Raw genomic sequence first — 25,965 nt, 5'->3', positions numbered from 1 at the left:
ATTCCAAGCTTGCGACCTTCCGGTCTTCTGGGGTTCCGTGAAATGATCCTAAGGACTTCAGGTCCTAACTTTGTATGACCATAAATTTTGATCCAAAGGGTCAATTGTAGACTTCCACATACCATTGGAAATATTTTTCAAAGCACTTTCTAACCATGTTATTCCAAATATCATTTGAGTTGATCTACTAATGAAAAAATACCTCCAAATCCTGAGTCTCTCAACAATCATAGTCTAGTATTATGGTTTCTCCAATAAGCCCACTACTGTTATGATTCTCTATAAGAGAACTCAATAACCATGGGGACTCCCCCTAATCTTGACACATCAAGCACATCAATGCCACCATATGTTGCTAGTAGACTCAGTACTCATCTGGTTGACATCAATGGCAACACACATGCTACCACTAGCCATCAAGTCATGCCAACTGTCAAACAAATCTCCTAGCATGACTATTGACATCAATGCCAACACATTTGCTGCCACTAGCCATCTAGGCAATGCCATATGTCCAACAATGTGTGTGTATGTGTGTTGGTAAAATATTTCAATGTTTAGAACAACATTCATTATCACTAAACAAGATGGTTGATTGGGCTCTGGAGCACCCATGAAACCCTAGCTGCGCCTTAGGGCCTCTACACCCTTGCTGCTTTGCGACCCGTGGCTTTGGGCCCTCTACCCCCCTTCTCAGTGTTCCATTTGAGCTTCTGCGATTCAGAGCGCACGAATTCTACTAGGTGGGACGATTAAGCCGGGCTCGCCCTCATGGAGGTCTCGAGCTCACCCCAGGCAGGCCTTCCTTCATCTGCCAAATCTTTCTCTCGGCTCTTGGCCGGCTTGCCGAAGAAGAAGAAGAGCGAAGGAACCAAGTTTGTCAAGAGGCTGGAAGACATTCCTAAAATCTCCCTGCCGCTAGATACCCCGATTCAAGTTGCCCTCTCCTTAGTTGAGCAGGCTCTCGTTAGCCAGTTCACTGGTCTATGCCCTTCTCCTAAGACAACTGAGTCCTAGGTGAACAGGAACTGGGCTCCTCTGATCAAGAGCAGTGTCACCTCTTACTTCTTAGGACGAGGGTTTTTCCTCTTTGAATTCACCTCAAAGGAGGACAAGGATCTGATCTTTCAGAATGGCCCCTATTTCATAGGCCCCCAGGGCTTGTACCTCAATAGATGGACGCTGGATTTTGACCTTACAGTTGATGTCCCCTCGGCTGTCCCTGTATGGGTTAGACTTCCTAATCTCCCAGTCCATTGTTGGAACTTGGACTTGATGAAACACATCGGAAGTTCCCTTGGGAAATTCATAGATAGGACAAACAACAAAGATCAATATGACTGTGCTTGTATTTGTGTAGAAGTAGACCTATAGGTGGGTCTCCCGGAAGCCATCAAAATCAAAGTAGGAAACTGGACCCATTTGCAGAAGCTGGACTATGAGCAGCTACCTTTCAAATTCCGAAAATGTCATGTCTACGGCCACTTCGCCAGAGGATGCCCAACTAATGTGGAACCAGATAAGGGTAAAGAAGAAGTTTGGAATCAGGTCAAGTGCGCCAGGAAAATCCAAAAACAGGCTGGTCCAAACGGAAGAGGTCCTCAGGCCCCCCTCAGCAACCCCCTCCCAGAAAGGATCAAGAAAACAAATTCACCCCTCTAAGCTCGCAAATAGAGGAAACGGAAGAACCAAAAAATCAAAAATCAACCCCACCCTCGAAAGGCACCCCCAAAGGTTCTGGACATGGAGTTGAGCAAGCTGGAAGTGGTGTTCTAGCAACAGAGGAAATGGATGAAAGTGGTGCTCCAGCAATAGATATGGCAATGGCTGAGAGCTCCAAATGAAACACTGTTGCAGTAGAGGAAGAGGAGCATGATTCAGAGTGCTCGGAGGAATAAGGGGAAATAGGAGAATCCCAAGCTTCGATAAGGGGATCCACAAGAGGCCGCAAATCAGATCGGGAAAAAAGAGAGCAGGAAACTTTTGAGGATAAGCTTCAAGGCAGCGAGCCAACCCTCGAGAAGCTCCTAGCATCAAAAGCAAAGATGGCGAGAAATCAGCCCCAAGGTTCCAAGGGAGCCAACTAGAAATACAAATGATGAAGATAGTCTCCTGGAACTGTAGAGGTATGGGGAGCAAAATCAAAGAAGAAGCCATCAAAAGTTTAATAAGAATAGAAACTCCTGACATACTTCTCATCCAGGAGACCAAACTGGAAGACTCTGTCTTCCTTCAGGTAAGCAAGAAACTCTGGAACAAATGTGAGGCAAAAGTTATCTCAGCTCGAGGGGCTTCCGTAGGGCTATCCAATCTTTGGAATGATAGTAAATTCTCATTCGTTTATGAGACCCTCAATACTCACTAGATGTTCTTAAAATTGCAACACTTAGAATCAAAAGAGATTATTAGCCTCTTCAACGTGTACATTCCCGTGAATTCTGTGGAAAAAAAGGCTTGCTGGGACTCCATAAGATCCCAAGCAGATCTAGTTAATCTTGAGAATATAATCATAGCAGGAGATCTAAATCTTACTCTCTTATCAGCAGACAATAGAGGAGGCAGCATTGTTTGAGATCTGGCAAGGGAATGGGCAGACGATTTTATGCAGGACTGGGACCTGCTGGACATCAAGCCAATCTCTGGTAAGTTCACTTGGACTAACAAAAGAATTAGTCCTGGCCACATTGCTGATAGATTGGATAGATTTTTAATTCAAAGCTCTTTTCTTCTACTTGGATTCAAAGCTAGAGTTCATATCCTCCCATGCAGCACTTCAGATCATAAACCCATCAAGATGGAACTGCTGTTTTAGCTTGACCTAGGTCCAATCCCCTTCAGATTCAGCCTGCTCTGGACTAATGAATTAGACTTCATGCATTTAGTTAAGGACATCTGGATGCAACCGGTAAAAGGCTCACCCTTTTTTTTCTGGGAGGAGAAGCTCAAAAGAGTGAAAAGGGATTTAAAAAGCTGGGCCAAAGCTCTTCCAAATCCAGCAAATGAAAGGAAAAATCTTCAATGCAGTCTGGAAAATCACCACCTCCAAGCTGAAACAACTGACATAACTAAAGAGTTTCTAGACAAAGAAGCCTAGCTCTAGCAAAACTTCCACAAGGCTTGTCTAGGAGAAGAAGAGTACTGGAGACTTAAGTCACGCAGTCTTTGGCTTAAAGCAGGGGATAGGAACTCTTCCTTCTTCCATAAAAAAGCTCAGGCAAGGAAATGTACAAATTCCATTTTTGAAATCAAAGATGGCACTATTACTCACAAAGACAATGCAAGCATCAAAAAAGTTGCCTCCTTTCACGTTAAAAGCCTATATAGTGAAGATAAAAATATGGACCAAAGCTCTGATTTGATTAACGTGGTTCCCTCCTTGATTACTGTTGAAATGAATCACTTTCTTGAAGCTAAAGTCACTAAGAATGAAGTCAAGGATGCCCTCTTCGCCATGGACTCGGAGAAAGCCCCTGGATCGGATGGATATACAACAAGATTCCTCCAATCTTGCTGGCAGATTGTGGAAAAGGATCTATAAAAAATGGTTATTAAGTCCCAATCTTGCCAGAAAATTGGAGGCAGCACGAACTCTACTTTTCTTGCTCTCATCCCAAAGAGAAAGGATCCAACACTTTCAACAGGTTTCGTTCGATATCGCTATGCAATATCGGTTATAAACTGATTACTAAAGTCATTGCCAATAGACTTAAGCTCATCATCCCCAAAGTCATTCCGGAAAGCCAAGGAGGATTCATTCAAGGGAGATAGATAGTGGACAACTACAGGCTGGTCCAAGAGGCAATTTACTCAAGTATGAGTTGCAAGGAAAAAGGTATGGTTTTCAAGCTTGATTTAGCAAATGCTTTTGATAGAGTCAAGCATAGTTTTCTGCTGAAAGTCTTACACAAATTTATTTTTTGGGAGAATTTTATAAATTGGATTCGGCCTTGCATTTCAGAGCCTTGGATCACTCCATTAGTAAATGGCAGAGCTGCTGACTTTTTCAAAGCCACGAGAGGGCTCAGGCAGGGGTTCCCTCTTTCACCCCTTCTTTTTGTACTTCAAGCCTCTGTCCTCAGCTTCTATTTAGACAAAAAAAATTATGGACCAGGAAATTGCTAGGCTCTGTATAGTAAGAGGTGTTAAAAACATCAATCATGCCCTCTTTGCGGATGACACCTTGTTATTGGGAGCTGCCTCTGTGCTTATAGCCTCCAGATTTAAGGAGTCCTGGACGAGTTTTGTTTGACTTCGGGAAGCAGTTTAAACAATGGAAAATGTCATATCTATTGCTGGAACACCACTTCCAGCATGTTCAATTCCATTTCCAGAACCTTTGGTTTCGCAACCTCCTCAAACTGGACTTCCTTCAAGTATTTGGGCCTTCCTGTTTTTCTTAAAAGAGCCTTCATAGAGATTGGCTTCCCCATCTGGAGAAATTCAAGAACAAGCTTCTTGCCTGGGGCTTTTCTTGGCTCAACATTGTTGGTAATTCTGTCCTCATTAAATCAGTCCTTAATAGTATTCCCTTATTTTAGTTTTCTATTCTTCTTGCTCCCTCTTAGATTCTTAGAAAAATGGAGGAGATCATTCGGAAATTTTTTTGGAAGGGGGGCAAGCAAAATGAGAAAAAGATTCCATTAGTCAGCTGGGTTCCATCTCCAAACCACTCTGGGAAGGAGGCTTAAATTTAAAAAATCTTGGATATCAAAGTATCGCCATGGGAGCTAAGCTTATTTGGAGAATTATTGCTCCTAACCCTGGCTGGGCACATCTAGATCTTTGGAAAAAATATTTTAAGGGCAAGCGCTCCCACTATCTAGACCATCCTCTACCACTCTTGAATATGCCCCTCTGGAAGCTCTGTTCAAAAGCTTGTCCGCTCTTTAATACTCATGCCTATTGGGTCCCTGGCAATGTAAAAAGGATCAACCTTTGGATAGATAGAATTATGAATAATGAGCCGCTGGGTGATTGTCCCTCTCTCCAAGCATTGCACAGTTGGATGAACGATGTTGGAATGCGTTCTCTGTGAGATATCTCAGCCTGGTAGGATTCACGCTAGGCTGGCTAGAAAATTGAAACATCCCCAGATTTGGCTATAGAACATGAGGAACTGCTCTCTAAACTTCACGGATTGGCTCCATCACGGATGCAAATTAGGGATTCTAGAGGTTGGGGTGTATAGGCTAGTGGTTATTCCATTGCTCAGGCATACGCCAAGCTATGCAAGAACCCCCATGTGGCCACAAATCCAAAGCCCTGGAAAGGGATTTGGTACCACCCCTCTCTGCCAAAAATCGATTTTTTCAATTGGATGTTATACCATTTCAAAATATTGACTGAGGATAATCTACAGAAGCGTGGCTTCCACGGCCCTTCAAGGTGCAGACTTTACAAAGTAAATCAGGAAAGTGTTTCACATTTGATGCTAGAATGTTCCTTTACTTCGTAGATCTAGTCCGCGCTGCTGAATACTTTGAGTTCCAGCTTCGAGTTGCCTTCCTCCACTGTTGATTTTTTTGACAAATGGCTGCAAAGGTACCTTGGTCCTCCTCCAAAAAACACAATTATTAGAGCTGATTGGTTTATTCTCCCCAAAATTACCTGCTGGCAGATCCGGCTTGAGCAAAACAAAATGATTTTCAGAAACTGCGAGAAGGACGTCAAGCTAGTGATAGTTAAATTAAATTCCAGTTAAAAGAGTGCCTGAGATATCACAAAGATGTTTTAAATCTCACCCAACAAGATAAAAATTGGGGCTCTTCTCTCAACCTATAGTTTCAAAAATTGGTAAAGAGTATCTCCCTCCCAAAAGGTTAGAAAATAAGGGCCACAACAAATGAGCTCCAGGGATGGATTGCAAACAATCAGAGGCACTCTCTATTTTTTTAATGGGGCTGCTAAGGGCAATCCCATTAAACCCAGATGGTTCTAGGATTCACAGTTTTGCCTGGGTCTTGGGCATCACTTCCAACATCCAAGCAGAGGCTTTGGCTCTTTTTCAAGGACTCAAGTTGCTGAAAGTGCTGAACATCAAGGAGGTTAACGTTATTGGAGATTCTCAGGTTATTATTAGCACTATGGTGACCTGTTCAAAGCCAAAGGACCTAAGGCTCGCAAGGCTGATTCACAGAATTTCAGACCTTGGTGACTCTTTCCAGAATTTAAATTTTTATCATGTGTTGAGAGCCAGTAATAAGGAGGCGGACACTGAAGCTAACAAAGCAACCCTTCTTTTGGCTGGTGTTCTGCTCAGAGGCAGACAGGAAATATGGGAACCAATTCCTTAATTTAGAACATTTTCATGTTTTATTTCTTTCTGTTAAATGTGTTTGTTTGTACCCACAAGCTTGGGAAAATCTCTAAAATTGATCACATAGTTGCAGCTAAGAAAAGATGTGAGCTAATCATAAATGTCTCAGTCTTGCAAGGCTGTTTGACACTTATCGTTTTGGACTCACCCTTTGTAATCCACTCTTTGGCATTAAGGCCAAGTTTCTAATATATCCACTACATGTTTCTGTAAAAAAAATAAAAAATATTTGAATGTTCACAAGGAAGAAGTAATTAAAATAAATTCAATTCAATTATTTTCTAATAAGAACGAGATGTGTACTTCATTCAATTCTTAATATAAAATTGATATGTAGCATCAAAAATATATTAATAATAATAAAAATGTTCAATATGGTTCATATTAGAATGTCTTTAAAAATATATTAATAAGAAAAACATTTTAATATGAACAATGTCAATCTATAAATAAAATATTTCAATGCCCATATTAAGTAAGATATTTCAATGTCAATTATCCATATATGTATATATTATATAAGGCAATTGAAAAGAATACACTTTTATGGTTAAAACATTTTAAAACATCTAAAGTAATCTCATTATTTTACATTTTGTCCCTTTTTTAAGTGTATTTTTTGGTCAAGTAAAAAATCTAATAAATATTTGTTGAAATTGCAAATTTAAGTTGCGTAGCTTACATAGTCCAAGTGCCCAAGGGGAATTTCAAGGCATTGTATCTATTTATGAATTCAAAAATGCAATTTAAACAATGAAAAATTACACATGGTGTGTGTGTGTGTCTACATACATGCACACACACACACACACACATATAGATAAATATTAACCTGATTTATCAAGCCTTGAGAGGGATTGGATCTCTTGATGTGTAAATATTTTTTCAAGTTTTGCACTCTAAAATAGGTGTCAATACTCCTGCATGGCTCTCTATCATGTTGTTAGATTTGGTTGCATTGCCTCTGCACTCGCATTAAATGGAAGAATGGGTTTTGATCACTTCTCCATACTGAGATTTAAATCTTAGTATTGCTTGCACACTCAAGGAGTACCTCCATTTAATTTTTCCTGTACAAGCAACATGGCACTCCAACTCTCCAGAATGTACTTTAGTATGGAATTATCGAGTTTGGTCTAGTATCCATTACTACTAGTTCAAATTTCTCATTTATCTTTTCATGACATGGGGAGAACTCAAATATGGTGATTCTACACCTAGCCGTCTTTTCAATTCAATTCTTCTTAGTGTGCAATGGAGCTCAAACATCATTGTTCTTGGAGTCAACTTTGGTCATTTCTATCCCAAGGTAGTAGTCTATGCAGACACCATTAAACCAATGGAACCAACCTTACTGTGTAGATTCATTCATTTGTCATCCTATTCAAGCCTTCTTTTCCACGTTGTCGTGAACCTCATATATGGAAGAAGTGTTAGGCCTTGGCCCATAATGCCAAAAATTTGTCAAATCATCCATGCCTTTAAACATATGTTGTTATATGAGTTAGATCCCAGAATCCCTGACACCCGTAACCTTCTGTAAAACATATTTCATACATCTTATGGGCTTCCAACTTGGCCCACTTTTGCCTTAGCACTTCTCCTTTTGGCATCTTACATGTTTACCATCATTGTATCGTGTGCCCTGACCTTCGACTAAGCCTCAAGGTGCTTAAATCCTTTGTTGGCATGTAGGAGCTATTTTCCTTTGTTTATCACACATGTCCCTTAGTCACCATGTCATGCAGAAAGAGTCGTTAGTGCGGACACAACCGACCTTCCTAGAAAGCCTAAGACTTTCTAATGAAAAACAAGACAAATAAGAGCAATCCTTCCCTAAATATGCTTTTACAATATGAGAAATCAAGTGTTTAGATCCTACCTGTAATCCAATGCTGTTGCAGTAGTCCAGCTCCGTTGATCCGGATGAGCTCCTCCTTCACTTCGAAACCTGCATTCACCAACAATCAAACGATTAAATAGCACCTGAATGTCACATAAAATAAAACATATTTAACATATAGACCAAGGAGTATATGAAACAACTCATTAATAACAAATTGTTGAGAAGAATGGACTAATTTGTATTAAAAGGTAACAAAAGGAACCATTACAACCTGAGCCTTGGTGTTGTGCAAGCTCCTCCCAGGGTCAACAAGAGTTCTCCCTTACTCTGATCAGCTCACCCACCTCCCAATGGAAACAAGTAAAGATGGTAATCTCTCCTCACAAGCTTCTACAAGGAAGTCATAATTCCAGCAGCATCTACCCTTAGGAATGTTCAGCTTTCAACCTCCCCTCCCTTTGGCCCAATGCCTGTATTTATAGTGCTCTAGAGGAAGTTATTCAGGTCCACCATCAATGGGATAATCCCCTCTTTGGATGGGATAGCTCCCCTATTGATGGGATAAGTTCCTCTTTGGTAGGGATACATGAACCATCTGGAGGCGCTTCATACACGTCAAACATGCTTCTAGAAGGCTCTAGAAATGACCACAAGTAACTTTTTTGGACTGAAACTTGCGCCTTTTGACCTTTGAAGGAGTACGCACCCACCCCTTTACATACAGAGCGTACAAGTACGCAGGTATTGTGAACTTGGGTTGCGTACTCGCAGGTAAGGCTAAGAGAAACTGCGTACCAGAGATAATTTGACTTTAAATGACTTTTCTCTCTTTCTTGAAGTTTGACATGGAGAGCAGAGGCATGAGACTTGCCAAGGAGGATAGTATGACAGTGGATGGAGCCATACTAACTGCAAATAGTCATGGTGACATTTTTTAGTGTAACAGATTGCCCCCTAAAGTGCGAAGCCTGTAGTAGATTAGGGTTTTTATGATCTAGGAAGGGTGAAGTACTTTATCATTTCAAGGAGTATCTTGCGGAGGACCTGGTCAGAACCTGCAAATATTCAACACAAAATACATATATAAGATGATATCATCACTGAGGTAGGCATTCCCATACTCAGATTGAAAACTTTAACTAACAATTTAACTACTGCTCTGATACAAGAATGATTTTGCAGTACATCACAATCATAGACTTTTGTAGACACAGTATGGACGCAGCCATCTGTTTATGATTAGTCTTCCACATAATGAATACAAAACTCCTCGCAGCCTGGATGGTGGAAACTAGATCCAGGGTCTTCATTTCTACTTCCCGAATTGGTTCGATTCTATCCATGCGAATAAATGAGTTGATGTCGAGCATGGTAGAAACCACTTGATTACAAGTCAATGATGTAAACCATTAACAAGTGTGAGAGAGACCACCAGTGATGTCAATGGTTCTAAAAGTACCCAGTACAATCCATGAAATGTGAATGAATGGGTTGATGTCGAACATGTCACGGAATCCTTCGATCGAAAGTCAATGATGTAAACTGTCGTCAAAGGCGAGAAACCTGCCATTGATGCATGCAGACTTCAAGGTACTGACGATTTCTAAGTCATATTTCTAGATAATATGCTGATGTCGATAGAAAGCGACTCATTGCAGGCAAGCCCACAACACGAAATCATTGTTCAAGTTGAAGAAATGTTGCTGTAAGGACTGACTCAGGGATGGTCAAATGGATGACAAGTATTTTGCATATGAATGGTTTATTTGCAGAGACCTCTTGAACACATAATGACACGATAGATGGCTTGGTGACGATTGACCCAAAGTTAATACCCGGAAACGGTTGAAGACTTTCAAAGTGGTTTGATCAACTTTTAAGGCAAAGGACTTCCCAACCCAGGTGAATGAAAAGTGTCGTGTTCAAGAGCGGTGAAACCCCAAACCCCAATTTTAACCAACCAAATTTTGTTTAATGAATTCTAATCATTGTTTTTTGGTGTGTAGGACACTCACCATGCTAGATTGGCATGAAAGAGAACACAAAGATGTTGATTTGGCCGCAATAGGTCATCAACCTTCTATTGATGCGTTAAAGGCATGCGGTCTCTACAAGTACTGGGCCATACCTGGCATGAGGGGCCAGGTGCCATTCTTAGAGTGGCTGGTTGAAAGGTGGAATATTCAGGATCAATGTTTTTACATCGGAGAAAACCAGCTCGAGATAGAGTCCTCCGACATATACTTTCTCACTGGCTTGCCTAACAGGGGTGAGCAACTCTCTCTATTCGGGACTAGGCCGGGTGGCCAATCGCTTGCTAGTCTCCGGCTAGAGTGGTGCAACAATCAAAACCAGGAGAGGGGGATAGAAATCAAGTACATATCCCAAACCGAACTTATGGTAATTGCCTTTACAGTTACCAGACTTTGCGGCACTGTCGCTTTGCACATAGCCACTGGTTCCCAAATGCGGATGGCTATAGATTGCTTCCAAGGCACCATTTTCAACTGGTGCGATGCTGTGTTGGCCAATATGAAGGGCCAAATAACCAGGGCAAAGAACGGAAAACTGAAGACCTTTGGATACGGGCCTTTAGCTGTGAGCTTTTCCCTAGAGAGAGTTCCAATGCTGATCCCCCAGCATCTTACAGTTCCAGTTGGGGCTCGTCGGGAGCCTAAGTTGACGAGATGGGTTGGGGTAATGGCCCAGCATCCTGATGAGGGAGCAGCAGTTGTTCGATTTCCTGATGGTTACTTTCACTGGCTGGAGGGCCAGGTCTTTGCGATTCAGGATTTTCCGTATGCCGGAATGGATTTTCACAATGATCCGGACATGGTTCTTCCACAGGGAGAACAATGGGACGACAGAGGTATTTCATTTTTCACAAGTTTTTAAATTATCTATTTTTTTTGTTTTTTATATATCGTCTCAAAACTGACAGCACAAATTTTCACAATGCAGATGTGGGTCCGCGGCATCCAGCCAACCTCCGGGCTTTTGAGAGGAAAGTACCAGTTGTACCAGCGCCGGCCCCACAGGATGCGGCCGCAGAGACCTTAGCCAAGCTGGAACAGGATCTAGAGCGTCTGACGGCGGACATACCAGAAACCACTATAGATGACATTCCTATCCGACTTCAGCGCTACGTGGTCGCAGTCCCAGGACCTTTCAGGAGGTTCCTGTGAAGGGTAGCGCGGGCAGTGGTGTCATATAGAGAGCACCACCAGTGATTGGCTAGTCACTTTTGTAGACACATATGACATTTTTGGTTTTTTGTACTTATCATTTTTGCCGATCATAAGGTGTTTTTCAACCTATGATCAAAGACGATGTATATTTTTGACACACTCCTATCTATATATATCATTATTACCGGCTTATTTTGTTAAACATATGTGATGAAATGTTTATAAATTTACATTTATGATTGTTACAAATGTCTATTTAACATTCGAGACACCATTGCATCTGCTAATGTATTTAAAGACCTTGGAATATGCTGATATTCAATGTAATCAAATTCACGTTCCAAGAGACGCACCCTCAAAAACAATCTTAATAACACCGGATTTCTAATGGCATAGACTCTATTAAGCTGTAATACAACGAGTTCAGAATCTAACCTCACTATCAAACTCCGAATCCCAAATGAAATAGATTCAGATAATAATTCAATCACTGCACTGTATTCTGCAATGTTGTTTGTTGTTTGACCGAGGCTCACCTCATGCATAGAAACTAACTCGTCAGAGGGCGAATAGATAACCCAAGCTGCGGAAGAGATATTCCGTGTACTACGACAAGCACCATCAGCAAATCCAATGTACGTTTGGAGAGGTGTCGACATCTGCAATATCAAGAGTAAAACCAAGATAAGCCAGAATAACGACAAAAACACACTCTTTAAACTAAGCATACAGCCTAAACTAAGCAAACATACCAGCTAGAAAGAAAATTTAACCTAACTAGAATTAACTAAATCTCCATACCCACCATTTAAGCATAATACCTCTTTAGGTAAAGTCCATTTCTGGGCTTACCCAAAGAGTCCCCATCAAAATCTACCAGCTCATAGGCCCCTTTTGCCAGCTTTCGCTTGACAATGTAGGGCCCATGCCACATGGGAACGAATTTTCCAGCACCTAATTTATCGTTAGCTTGATCATATAATAGCACTAGATCTCCTTCCGAAAAATTACGAGGGGTCACGTTACGATCATACTGAGCTTTCATCCTTTTTGCGTGAGTCTCGATTGCCAAAGCAGCATCACGTCGAGTCTCGTCTAATTTAGCTAAGTATAACAGATGCTTCTCCTCTTCGGAAGTAGATGGAATTAATTCAATAGCCATTTGAAGTGATGGGATTTCACATTCAATGGGCAACACTACTTCCAAACCATAAACTAGTTGGAAAGGAGTGAACCCTATTGATGTTTTTACTGAGGTTCGATATGCCCAAAGCGCTGAAAATAACATGTTGTGCCAATTCGACCGATGAATACCAATGATTCGTCGAATCATGATAACTAGAACTTTGTTGATAGATTCAACCAAACCGTTTGCTTGAGGATAATAAGGAGTAGAACTATCATGGCGTAAACCAAGCTGGCTTGTAAGTTCTGTCATCATAATGTTTCAAAAATGGCGCCCATGGTCAGTGATGATCGCTTGTGGGACACCAAATCTAGAAATAATATGATTGAATACGAAAATCGCTGCTGTTTTGCCGCTTGCCTCGAATGTAGGCATCGCCTCGGCCCATTTAGTGAAATAATCAACCGCAAGGATGATATACGCATGCCCCCCGGCCGAGTGAGGGTTACAAGTAATAAAATCGATACCCCATTTAGCAAAAGGACCAACGACAATTATAGGGTGGAGAGGAGCAGGTGGTGTGCGCATCTTGCGATCAAACACTTGACAGTTGTGGCATTTTCGGACCGCAATGATACAATCTTTAAACATGGATGGCCAGAAATAGCTATCACGCAACACCTTCTGAGCTGTGGCATACTCAGACATATGACCGCCACACGCTCCAGAATGACAGTCATTCAAAACCCTTTCTGCCTCTTCATGAGTTAAACAACGACGAAAAACCAAGTCCGCCCCACGACGATAAAGAGTATCTCCAATAATTCTGTATTGTTGGGACTGGAATCGAATTTTCCGGCGTTCCGACTTTGAAGCTTCGGGCCGAAAGGATTGGGTTTGGAGATAGACGATTATATCCCCATACCACGGATCTAAAGCGCTGATAAGAAACAGAGATTCGTCCGCAATGGGTTCCTCTGCCACAGTTTCCGTGTCAGCACGCGGGAAGTCACACATCAATTCCGCAAAAACTAATGATTTCTTAGACTTGGACTTCTCGAACTCCAAATCGAACTCCTGCAGGATAAAAATCCATTTGGAGTACTTGCCCCCTAGCAATTGTTTTGTCAAAATGTAGATCATAGGCTTGCAATCCGAAATCACTGTAGTTTTACGGAGAAGAATGTAATGACGAAAACGCTGGACAACTTGAACAGCTGCCAGGGCCAATTTCTCCACATGCGAATATTTTAGCTCAGTGGGATTTAACATCCTACTAAGATAATATATCACATGTTCCGTTCCGAATTCGTCCTCCTGAACTAAGACCATTCCAATGGTGGAGTGGGAGGTGGTGAGATACAAAAAGTAGTCCTGGTTGTAGTTGGGAGGATGCAACAACGGTGCATGGGTCAATGCGTGCTTAAGTGCATCAAAAGATTTCTGAGCTATCTCATCCCAAGAAAATTGAGCGTTTTGTTTCAACAACCGGGTGAAACCCTTTGTAACCTCGGTGTAGTTAGGAATGAATCGACGTAAAAAGTTTGCTTTCCCCTGCAAACTTTGGAGTTGGCGCAAACTCGAAGGAGGAGGCAATTTGATGATGGCTTCGACTTTCGAGGGATCGACGCGAATATCGGCTTTTGAAACGACAAATCCTAGCAATCGTCCCACTTCTATGCAGAAGACACATTTGTGTGATTTCAACCGAATTCGATAATGCCGGCACCTCATAAAAATAGCGCGTAAGTGGACAAGGTGATCAGCTCGATGTAAAGAATGAGCAGGCAAATCATCGAGATACGGTTGCACAATGTGCTTGATGTCGTGAAACGCGTAAGACATTGCCCGTTGGAAAGTGGCTCCGGCATTCTTAAGTCTGAAAGGTAATTTGCAGTAAGCAAATGTCCCCCAAGGACAAATGAAATCCGTTTTTGGTTGATCGGCAGGTAGAATATTAATTTGGTTGTAACCGGAAAAACCGTCCATAAAGGAAAATATTTCACTGCCGGCACAATCATCGATTATTTGATCGATATAGGGCGTAGGATAGTTGTCTTTTGGACAAGCACGATTTATATCCCTATAGTCGATACATATTCTTATTGTTCCTTGTTTCTTGTTAACCGGAACAATATTCGATACCCAATCCGTTAACGGGATCGGATAAATGAAACCTGCTTTCAACAACTTCTCGACTTCTGCTTTAATCGCAGCCGCTTTCCTAGGGTGTATCTGACGCAGACGTTGCCGAACGGGTTTAGCGTCCAGGTAGGCCTTGATTTCATGAACAACAATGGAGGGATCAATTCCTGGAATTTCCTCATAGGACCAGGCAAACACATCGCGGAATTCTTGAAATAGGACCTTGTATGTTTGAATTTCGTTATCTGTACACGAGGCACCTATATGAATGTTTTCAATAACTCCAGTTTTGACTGAAATGTCAATGGCAATAGTTTGGGAAATGTTTCCTAAATTCAACTCTGAATCAGGATGTTTCATGGGATTCTGAGCGTCCTTGACATATTCAGCTGTAAAAATTGATGAAAAATCATTTTCAAAGTCATCACCCTCAGGTAAAAACGAAGATCTATGATGAAGATCTTCCCATGGTAGATCGTCTACACTTAGGATTTCGCGAAGTTGTTCGTCAGATGACACGACTTCAGGAAACGTTATCCGTTTTGAGGTTGATGTGAAAAGTGATTCCTCACGGACCACATTCATTTGGTCGAATTGGGTTCAACTGGAGTCGGAAAAAGACTGCATGGCCTCATAAGCAATTTCATATGGACTCAAAGGCATTGCATTACCGAAGGAGTCTATTTCAGATTCAGACGGGACAATCCAAGGATCATCGTAAATAATAGTGTCTGAAGTAATCATATGAATGGATGCGAATGAAGGGTCTGCATTGATCGAAGGAAAAGGAAAAGTTCCCAGTAAACCGGAATCTTTAACTAATCCTACACCAACATCCTTGTAAGGGATAGTCGTTTTACCGACATGCTGGATACTCTCTGAAGAGGCTGGGTCGGATGAAAAGTAAGCCAGCTAGTCTATCGTCATGATCTTACCATTATGTGGAAACTTTATAACTCTGAAGACCGATGACACGACTGTTGTCATAGCGTAAGACCAACTGCGACCCAAAAGAAGGTTGTAGTCTAGAGGGGCATCAACCACCTCCACATCCAGACTAACGGTTTTTCCTTCAACCCCTATAGGCAAATCCTGTAGAATGCCAAACGGATGGAACCCACAGCCGTCAAAGGCCTTAAGGATCGTCGGGGATTGGTTCAGTGAAGGAGAACCAAGTGATCTCCAACACTGAATCGACATAATACACGTAGAAGCTCCTTCATCAATTACAGTCCGATGAATATGCCTATTTTTGACTATCACTGGAATCTGGAAAGCCATTTGATGAGGGAGACGCAGTGTACTATTTTCTAGATCAAAGATTATCAGGTTCGGGTCCTGAATATCAACAGCTCCTATAGCCGACAAGAGTAATTTTCGTTGTGCTGGGCATGATTGCAGCACTTCCAAAGCCGACATTGCTGAGGGTGAAACAGCTAAATCCTCAACAATGTTATAATTCTGAGCTACTCTCGCATGTGGATTGAAAGCAGACTTTCGAAGTATACCATTGGTGGGCGGTTTGATTACCAACTCCAGGTTAGGTTTCTCGATCTGTAGTGGATCGGAACCGTGAGCTGAGGTTGATGGATTAGAATGAGAAGATTTTGCTTCTTTACCATCAACAGGATTCTTACTACCATAATCTTGCGATCGAGTCGCAATCCGTACATGAGACATCATCAATATGGGTTCTTCACTGGCACTCGAGGAAGAACCGATCATTTGACTCTCCTACTTCGGAAATGGATCTTTCAATACAGCAGGAGTTGGGGAACCTTTAACAATTTTCACAACCTCTGCCCGATGAGGGCAATCTCTTGTGAAATGATCTTCTTCACAAATTAAACAAGGATAGCGAGGTTTGCGCTTTTCGTTGTTAGATTTCGACTTCTCTTTTTTCTCCTTTGGAGCCTTGTCTGCTTTATCCTTCTTCTTGCCTTTCTTCTTACCACCGTTTTTTGATTTAGCCATAGATGACTCTACAGCGTGAATATCGGCAGTAATTTCAGGAGAAGATTCTCCTGTCTGGGAGTCCGGTAAGGTTATTATTGGAGAAGAATTCTTTGAGCATTTCTTCTTATTTTTAGTATTCACCGTACTGATCATGCCATCAGCAGCATGAGACCCCGAAGGAGCAGCAGCAATTTGATTCGACTTAGGAAGATCTGGGATCTTCTCGTGCAACGTACCCGACTGAGTGTAAACTAAGTCAAGGTACTGGGCTTGAGCAATGACTTGCTCCTCAGTAACTACTCCGGCCTTAGCTACATCTTCAGTAATCTTCGGTAATAATGATTTTACAAACCATTCAGCTAAGATTTGGTCTGGGATAAAAACTTTCACTAAACGTCTTCGACGTCTCCATTCATGAATATGATCGGAAATATAGGTGGAGGTCGACTGTTTTAATGAAGTTAATAGCTTCGTGCCGTTATTGTATCTGACCGGCAACTGAAAATGAGCTAGGAACGAGGTAGCTAACTGGCTAAAATTGTAAAAAGAGGCCCGTGGTAACTCAATGTACCACTTGGCCGCGAGACCAATGAGCGTACGTTGGAAAAGACGTAAGCGGATCGAATCATCCGAGATAGAATTGGAAGCACACCAGAGGTGGTAAGTCATCACGTGATTGGACGGATCCTCTCCAGACTTACCTTCGAACTTGGGTATATCACTGGGCAACTTATTTGGCATTGGCGGCCAGAACGGAAGATATTGAATTGGATCGTTCATTAGGCGCGTCAAGTCTGGTAAATCCAAAGTTGCGATAAACGGTAACTGCCGATTAGGATCTCTAAAACTATGGGTCACAAGACCAGTCCCAGGAGGAGGATATCCAGGATAACTAGGAACAGGAATCGCATTAGGGATATTATATCCTCCTGGAAAACCAGGATTAACTGGACCGTACTGGGGTTGTTGAGGTTGTTGATAAGTGTACCCAGGATACGGTTGATACTGGTAAACCGGTTGTTGGACAGCAGGACCGAGTTGGTACTGTCCCTGGTACTGTTGGTAGGTAAATTGAGGCTGACTTGTTACAACAGTACTTAAACCAGGCTTCCCTATAGGCATCTGGACCGTGGTTTGAATCGTAGATCCAGACAACGGTAAAGATGTCTGAGGAGTGGTTGCAGAGACAGTAGAAACCGGAGCTGTCGATACTCCAGAAGTAAGTGCGGTAGATGTTGCGGTAGTTGCAACAGCTGTTTGAGATGGAGTACTAGGTGCAATTGGCGGCTGAGTAACTACCGAAGTTACAGAAGTTTGAACGTTTGATTGGACAGGTTGCGGTTGCTGGGGTGAACCAGAAACTACGGGTTGTCCAGTTTGAGGTAACAATTGTATACTTGGCTGCAACACCTGTTGACCTTGTGATGGATCCCACACTATCATTCCGGGGTATTGACCCGTAACAGGTTGAGGATACTGAGATCCATAACCAGGTTGAGGATAGGATTGATAACTAAAAGGTACAGTTCCCATACCTTGAACATATGACTGACCTTGAGGTGGTTGATAACCTTGACTCTAGTATTGACCTTGAGGTTGATAACCTTGGGGTAAATACTGATACTGGGGTTGACCTTGACCTTGAGGTTGATACCCTTGAGGTTGATACCCTTGGGGTTGATACCCTTGAGGTAAATATTGATACTGAGGTTGACCCTGGGGTACATATTGAGGCTGGGGTTGACCTTGAGGCATGTATTGTACCATAGGTACATACTGACTTTGAGGCTGCCCCCCAGACACAATTTGTGTACCTTGAGGTTGCCCCCCAGGCGTTAATTGAGGCTGCCCCCCAGGCGGTAATTGGCCACCTTGAGGTTGAGAAATGGGAACTGTACCTGACATCATGTAAATGTCCCCTACACCCAACGGTTTATTACCATTGTTTCCAGCTAATAACCCATGATCAATGGGTTGAGGAGATGCCCCCGCAAAGGTACCAGAAAGTGACTAATACCCGGTGGGAACAGAAGGACCACCGTGTAAGAAAGATTCAGGAGATTGAGTGAACACAGACGACTGACCAGACATATTTACCGGAGTATAAATACCTCCATGTGGAAAAGGAGTACGAGGTGGAGAAAAACCTACCCCTGAGTTGTCTAAATAATTGGTTAACGAAAGGTACCAAGTAGTACTTCTAGGAGGACTGTAAAAGATAGATTCACGCTCCCTTAGATCAATAGTAGGTTGATCTTCGAGGGTAGATACGCCTAATTCTTCCTCTGGAGAAAGTTCTTCAATAGCTATCAAACCAGTAGGAAGATTTTCGGTGATGACTCTTTCTACCCTAGGTGAATCTGGTACACTAGAAGTTGGAGTAACAGGTTCAGATATTTCAGGTTCTTCGCCTATATCACTAGTAGATGAAAAACTACCAGCAAGCTCAGAAACTTCAACTGCTTCAGGATTATAACCTGTCTCTAGACTTTGGTAATCTTGATGGACTACCAACGAAGACTCTCCTTCTTCTGGTGAACCTACTCTACTGCCCCTAGGAGGAGTTACAAGGACCTTTAAACCTTCGTAATGACTTGGGACGTCTTGAGGAGGTTCACCCCGAAGTCTACGGGATTTCCTCAACAATTCGGCCACAGAAACAACCTCAGGAGACTTGCCCCGGAGTCTACGGGACTGTCTCGGTAATTCCGCCATAGTTAAAAACTTTTAACTACTGCACACGCAAACAAAGTAAAATCTCAAAGCAAACCACCTAAAGTTTCTAAAGAACCAAACAAATTTGAATCACACGCCTAAAGAATCTAGGGCGTCAAACCAAGCACAAACAGTAGCCTTCCAGACCGAAAACGCTAGTTGGAGATGAAACCCAACATTGCCGGATTCAGTACAGAAGTGGCGGGTGGAACAGTTACCCTGGCAACCTGCTTAATGAATAGACTGGCACAAGTTCCTCCACTTTAACCGTCTCGAGTGAAGTGAACCCCCCGGAAAATCCAAGTGAGTCTAGCCGATGTCTGCTCCAGGTACAGTGGGATCTTCCCTCCACCGTCACCTCGGTAGAATCCTAAAGATAATGGTCACTAAGGTTACCAACCACAACAAATGCACCTGGGGGAATAGTCTACACTCCGACAGCATGCAAGGGCAGAGTATGAAGCTCAATCCCCTTGCCGGTTCCTTGACAATAATCCAAGGTTTACTGACAAGTGACCCCTGGCTCCTCGACAATGGTTAATCTGAGGTTTACCGTTTGTAATACGTGCGTGTCTTGCGTCGTTCCCAATGAGGGAGGATTGATCCCCTCACTGGTTCGGACACGAGCTCGTGCTTCTCCTTTAAGAGGAGCTTTCCCAGAGTACAAATGAGACAATTGGATTTATTCTATCACAAGATAAGCTACTTGTTTGGTTTTGTTGTCTTGGAGAGTTAATTACTCTCCTACTCCAAGACACTAGCCTGATCTAAATTGGTGTTTCAGAGCCCTAGTAAATAAAAGTTACTACGTTGATTTTTACTTTTAAGCGTTAATTTTATGGTTTTTCTTAAAGACAAAAGGTAGTGGAGATGAAACTGGTGGTGTGTAGACTCGACTCGCAACCACTACAAAGATGCACCTAAGATGATTTACACTACTTTTCTTTTTCAATGAATCTCCTAACTAAGAGAGTTGGAAAATGAAAATTTTATAGAAAACAACTTTCTTAGTAAAGACAATCAAAGAAACAATTATCTTTATCTTTTCAAAACACACAACTCATGACCACTAATTACTCTACGAAATTTCCTTTTTCTCCCAAAATTCTACAAATGCTACCAAAGCAAACTTTTTCCAAAAGAGTTTTTGTGTTTTTTCTATGTTAATAAAGCATGTAAAACTATTTTATCAAATCGAATTTAACAAATCTAAGACAATCAAATCAAATTCACTCAAAAGCAAATTAAAAGGAAATTTACCTAAAAGCAAAAACTAATGAGGACAAAAGCCTACAAGGATGATTCCCGGAAGTTTTACTTAGTCAAAATGCAACTAAGGATCAGTTCATGCAGAATCATAAACTAACCAAAAAACAAAATTGAAATCTTTTTGTTCTTTTTTCTCAAGAATGGAATTCAAAGCTTTAACACACAAACTTTTCGAGATTCGCAAAGAGAAGAAACAAAGGTAGGTCTCTCACAAAGGCGACTTCTATGACAGGCCCGACTCCTAAGAGGACTGATCAAAACTAGGGAGATCCAAAGTTCGACAACCTCCAACGCCAAAGTCACTACAGGACCAGTTAAAAATCAAACCCTAAGGCAAAATCCCTATGAATTCCACCAAAACCCTCGACACTAACGGGACAAGTTCAGGTGAAGATCTTTGACAGTAAACTGATGGATCTGGGCAGTAAAAAACAAAGTAAAAGCAAAATCTAAAGAGCAAAAAGGCAAAAATTGAAATTTTCTCAAAATTGACAGGGGTACGCAGGTCATCTGTTCACACAGGCGCGGGTACGCACTGTGCACAAAGACGCAGCGCGTACAAGTACGCACTGTGTCAAACCCAGAGACTGCGTACTGCTGGCAAGGCTAAGAAAAATAAAAAACTAAATTGACTCTAAGCTAACCCACCCAAATACACAGCTAGACAACCAAAAATCAGAAAACAAGCAATTTTTCTCAGACCAAAATATCAAATCAAAAAGAACTCAAACACATTCATGGATTCCCCAGTGGAGTCGCCATTTTGTCACGCGGAAAGAGTCGTTAGTGCGGACACAACCGACCTTCCTAGAAAGCCTAAGACTTTCTAATGACAAACAAGACAAATAAGAGCAATCCTTCCCTAAATATGCTTTTACAATATGAGAAATCAAGTGTTTAGATCCTACCTGTAATCCAACGTTGTTGCAGTAGTCCAGCTCCGTTGATCCGGATGAGCTCCTCCTTCACTTCGAAACCTGCATTCACCAACAATCAAACGATTAAATAGCACCTGAATATCACATAAAATAAAACATATTTAACATATAGACCAAGGAGTATATGAAACAACTCATTAATAACAAATTGTTGAGAAGAATGGACTAATTTGTATTAAAAGGTAACAAAAGGAACCATTACAACCTGAGCCTTGGTGTTGTGCAAGCTCCTCCCAGGGTCCACAAGAGTTCTCCCTTACTCTGATCAGCTCACCCACCTCCCAATGGAAACAAGTAAAGATGGTAATCTCTCCTCACAAGCTTCTACACGGAAGTCCTAATTCCAACAGCATCTACCCTTAGGAATGTTCAGCTTTCAACCTCCCCTCCCTTTGGCCCAATGCCTGTATTTATAGTGCTCTAGAGGAAGTTATTCAGGTCCACCATCAATGGGATAATCCCCTCTTTGGATGGGATAGCTCCCCTATTGATGGGATAAGTTCCTCTTTTGTAGGGATACATGAACCATCTGGAGGCGCTTCATACACGCCAAACATGCTTCTAGAAGGCTCTAGAAATGACCACAAGTAACTTTTTTGGAGTGAAACTTGCGCCTTTTGACCTTTACAGGAGTACGCACCCACCCCTTTACATACAGAGCGTACAAGTACGCAGGTATTGTGAACTTGGGTTGCATACCCGCAGGTAAGGCTAAGAGGAACTGCGTACCAGAGATAATTTGACTTTAAATGACTTTTCTCTCTTTCTTGAAGTTTGACATGGAGAGCAGAGGCATGAGACTTGCCAAGGAGGATAGTATGATAGTGGATGGAGCCATACTAACTGCAAATAGTCATGGTGACATTTTTTAGTGTAACACACCAATTGCATGCAAAGTCACCGCTTACTCGTTCATAGTGCCTCACTTCATATATATATATATATATATATATATATATATATATATATATATATATATGCCGCAACTAATCTGGAGCCCGCGTGTGTGCATCATTTGCAACTGCTACGTCTTCCTTTGCACTATGTTATTAGAGAATCTAAGCTTGGGCCACACTCCACTTGTCGACCTTTGGATCTTTGAAGACCTCTGGGTTAGCCCCACTGCAATGCCTATATATCTGAGTTGGATTCCTTGCTCCCCGCAACCTCGACGCTCCCATTTTGAATTAACAATAGTTATGGGGTTTCCATCCTCCGGGTTATTCGTACTACCAGGGTGATGTCATGCTGATGTCATTCATGCCACATGTCAACCTATGAGAGGTCCATGTGTCACCCATATATTATCCTTTTGAGTACTCGAAGATACCAAAATTGCTTGCCATGTGTCCAATGATATGTCATGCTGATATCATCTTTGACCAATAATATGCTGCCACTTATCCTGTTAGAGGAGAGAGAAAGGGTCCCTTAATCCTTGGTTTTCTAATCGATTTCTTTTGTAAATGTTTCTATGTCCAAAGTGACCTGCTACGAAACTAATGTCTGATGTCCTCAATCTCGACGCTTTTAAGAAATTTATTTAATAAAAAGTCACGGGGTTCTGACCTTCCAAGATTCTAGCCCTTCGAGCTTCGAACCTTCCAGGATTTCAAGCTTTTGGGATTTATTCCCGCTACCCCAACTCAATGTAGTCCCATAACACCTTTTAAATAAACTTCCGAGCTCCAACATTTTAGGATTGCAACCTTCCAGGACTCTAACCTTCTCGGTTTCCAGGCCTTTTGGGGTTCCAAGCTTCTTGCTTCCCCACCTCATTTTAATCCCATAACATTTTTAAATAAGCTTCCGACCTTCCAAACTTCCGGGCTTTTAGTGTTCCAAGGAATACTCCTAAGGACTTTAGGTCCTAACTTTGTATGACCATAAATTTCGATCCAAAGGGCCATTTGCAGACTTCCACATACTATTGGAAAGATTTTTCAAATCATTATCTAACCATACTATTCCCAAGAGAATTTGAGTTGATCTACTAATGAAAAAATGCCTCCAAAGCCTGAGTCTCCCAACCATCATAGTCTAGTATTATGGCTTCTCCAATAAGCCCGCTACTATAATGATTCTCTATAGGAGACCTCAAAAATCATGGGGACTCCCCCTGAGATTGACACATCAAGCATATCAATGCCACCATGTGCTACCACTAGCCTCACTGCTCATCTGGTTAACATCAATGGCAACACACATTCTGCCACAAGCCTCACTACTCATCTGGTTAACATCAATGGCAACACACATTCTGCCACTAGCCATCAGGCCATGCCAATTGTCCAACACATCTCCTAGAAGAATGTTGACATCAATGCCAACACACTTGTTGCCACTAACCATCTAGACAATGCCAACTGTCCAACATTGTGTGTGTGTGTGATAGTAAAATATTTCAATGTTCACAAGGAAGAAGTAATTAAAATAAAATAAATTCAATTATTTTCTATTAAGAAGGAGATGTGTACTTCATTCAATTATTAATATAAAAATGATATGTAGCATTAAAAATATATTAATAATACTAAAAATATTCAATATGGGTCATATTGGCATGTATTTAAAAATATATTAATAAGAAAAACATTTTAATATGGACAATGTCAGTCTATACAAATAAAATATTTCAATGTCAACTATATATATATATATACACACACACATTTTTATGGTTAAAACATTTTAAAACATCTAATGATGTGATTAATCTGAAAGACATTCTCATTTATAATATGGATCACAAAATTCTAAGTTCTAACATCTAAAGTAATCTCATTATTTTACGTTTTGGCCCTTTTTTATGTGTATTTTTTCGTTAAGTAAAAAATCTAACAAATATTTGTTGAAATTGCAAATTTAAGTTGTGTGGCTTACATAATCCAAGTTCCCAAGGGGACTTTCCAGGCATTGTATCTATTTATGCATTCAAAAATGCAATTTAAACAATGAAAAATTACACTGTTGTTGTGTGTGTCAACATACATACATATAACCAGTATCAATAAATCTTCACCATGATTTATTAAGTCTCAAGAGGGATTAAATCTCTTGAGGTGCAAACCTTTTTTCAAGTTTTTCACTCTAAAAGAGGTGTGCATATTCTTGCATGGTTCTCCATCCTGTTGTTAGATTTGGTCGTTTGGCCTTTGCACCCACATTAAATGGAAGAATGGGCTCTGAGCACTTATCCATACTGAGAATTAAGTCTTAGTCTTTATTGCACACTCAAGGAGTACCTCCAATGAATTTTTCATGTACAAGCAACATGCCACTCCTGTAGGTTTTAACCCTGTACATAAATTACTTGCATACGAATTCTAAAAACTGAAAATAAACAATGGTGAGAGCATAAAACATAAAACATATATACACAGATATTTTCCCCTGGATCCCAAAACCAAGACTACTAGATTGATTTTTCATTATGTTCCTTCAATGTTACAATACATATATATGCATACCGAACCATCCATAAACCCCAATCCATTAACCCTGGATTAGAACATAACAATAGTTCCCTTGATCAGATCTACAAAATACCATTGACAGTAAACTATCATGCCCAAAACCATGTGCGAAATCCAAGCACAAAACCATAGATAGGTCCACCCACCTAATATAGGGTCCAAAAGATTTTCCTTGTGGCCGCCCCGTGCATGGGGTAGTCATGGAAATAATATAACACAACTCAACAACTCCAACTCTGAAGAATGTACTTTAGAATGGAATTACCGAGTTTGGTCTAGTCTCCATTACTCCTAGGTCGATTTTCTCAGTTATATTTTCATGACGTGAGGATCACTCAGGTATGGTGATTCCACACATAGCCATCTTTTCAATTAAATTATTTAAATTATTCTCATCGTGCAAGGGAGCTAAAACATGATTGTTGAAGGAGTCAACTGTGGTCCTTTCTGCCCCAAGGTGGTAGTCTCTGCAGACACCATTACACCAACGTAACCAACCTTACTGCGTGCATTCATTCATCTTCCATCTCGTTTAAGCCTTATTCTCCATTTTGCTGCAAACTCTAAATATGGAAGAAATGTTAGGCCTTGGCCCATAATGCCAGAAGTTGTCAACTCATCCATGCTTTTAAACATATGTTGTTATATGAGTAATATCCTAGAAGCCCTAACACCTATAACCTTTTGTAAAATGTATCTCATACATATTATGGGCTTCTGACCTAGCCCACTTGTGCTTTAGCACTTCTCTTTTTGGAATTCTTCCTGTTTTCCATCACTGGAATAGGTGTTGTGACCTGCGCCTAAGCCGCAAGGTGCTAAACACCTTTGCTAGCCCGCGAGAGATAGTTTCCTTTGTTTATCACACATGGCCCTTCATCACCAATCACATGCAAATCCACTGCTTACTCATTCATATGTCCCCACTTCATATATATATATATATATATATATATATATATATATATATATATATATATATATATATAT

At 41.3% G+C, this 25,965-nt stretch overlaps 1 pseudogene; it reads left to right on the top strand.

The window, feature by feature from the left end:
• Positions 1 to 5,894: 5,894 nt before the first annotated feature.
• The window catches only part of LOC149167481 (aspartic proteinase-like), a 57,819-nt pseudogene continuing 37,748 nt past the window's right edge, over positions 5,895 to 25,965 (top strand).

This window comes from Pinus tabuliformis, chromosome 5_1 (assembly GCF_031772625.1).
Source record: "Pinus tabuliformis cultivar Carrire ecotype Pingquan chromosome 5_1, CPIR1, whole genome shotgun sequence".
Classification (NCBI taxonomy): Eukaryota; Viridiplantae; Streptophyta; class Pinopsida; order Pinales; family Pinaceae; genus Pinus; species Pinus tabuliformis.
Note: the sequence above shows the minus strand (reverse complement) of the source record. Positions and strands in the feature narration are given on the sequence as shown.